General features: G+C 37.1%; 1 protein-coding gene across 3 annotated transcripts in view; it reads left to right on the plus strand.

Annotated features, from left to right (window-relative positions):
• The first annotated feature begins 201 nt into the window (after positions 1 to 201).
• Positions 202 to 1151, plus strand: part of hps1 (HPS1 biogenesis of lysosomal organelles complex 3 subunit 1) — an 8396-nt gene continuing 7446 nt past the window's right edge. The window contains exon 1 of one of the 3 annotated variants that reach the window (XM_008429645.2): positions 202 to 291. The gene's annotated coding sequence lies outside the window, so the exon portion shown is untranslated. Of the gene's footprint in view, positions 302 to 1151 lie in introns of all 3 variants that reach the window. The other 2 variants (XM_008429647.2, XM_008429646.2) reach the window with 2 other exon arrangements.

Consider the following 1151-nt stretch of genomic DNA (forward strand, 5'->3'; position numbering starts at 1 on the left):
CGAATATATTTATGAAAAATCATTGCGAGTCAAATATCTGCTCTGAAAAGCAGATAATTGCCGAATGATTATGTGATGAGTTGACTTGCCATAGTCAAATTTCCTGGCTGCTGAATCGTGGCTGCAGTCACATGACTGCGTTGCGCTTCGGTCGAAAAGTGCGGAAGAAAGCAATGAACACAAGCTGTACCTGCAGGGGGGGAGAAAAAGCAGAAGAAAACGCTGGACTTTTCAACAGCAGAAAAGGACGGAGATGCAGAGAAATTCAGAGAACTGAGCTGAGAACCCAGAGTGAGTCAATGTGAGGTCAACTAAAAGTTTCTGTTGGAACAAACTGTCAGGGAGAAGTTAATGAATGGAGGAAGTTCGAGTGTTGTATTAAGATTTGATGTCAAATTTGACAGATTGGGCCATACAAGAGCTTCTTCGTCTGTAATGTTATGCTTTTTTTTTTGTGGCATAAAAAGATATGGGTTAAAAAAAAAAACGCACATGATGGTGTGCTTGATGGGAAACTGTGAACTTTCATCTCAGTCAATAGCAGATCAAGGTAAACATCAGCAGTTGTGGTCTCGTTGCTTCCAGTGCTTGTTGACATGCCTGTCTAATGTTTGTTAAAAGTGTTTTTCACTGGAGTGTAATGTTACTCACAGACTTTGCGACTTAAGTTCCTCCAAGCACTTCGTTGGTAAGTTTGGTCTTTGCAGTGTTGAAATTTGACTGCATTTAATCCTAAAGTTCAAAACGACTGAGTACGATTGTGCTAGGAGAGCGGGAGTAGCAGATGACACTTAAAAGGACAGATTGAATTTAATGTTTGCGGGATTTACATACAGGACGATGTGCAACTCGTATAGAGTCGCTTTTTTTTCTTTTTTTTTTTTTTTTGCATGTTTCCATTGGTATTTTTATGATTTATCTTCAGTGATGACGAGCTCCTCTTTAAGGTTTGAAGGCCTTATTACCATTGGCTCCCTTTACAGATTACATCTTGGTCAAAAATGCATTCTTTTCTGTATTTTTACATATTAACATAAAAAAATGCTTAATATTGTTAATGTTGTAGTTTTTTAAAAAAAAATTATTTTATTTTTGTTACTGACCAAAAACTGGACTCTTGACAAAACGACACCAAAGAATTTTTTTTTTTT

This window comes from Poecilia reticulata, linkage group LG15 (assembly GCF_000633615.1).
Source record: "Poecilia reticulata strain Guanapo linkage group LG15, Guppy_female_1.0+MT, whole genome shotgun sequence".
Lineage (NCBI taxonomy): Eukaryota > Metazoa > Chordata > Actinopteri > Cyprinodontiformes > Poeciliidae > Poecilia > Poecilia reticulata.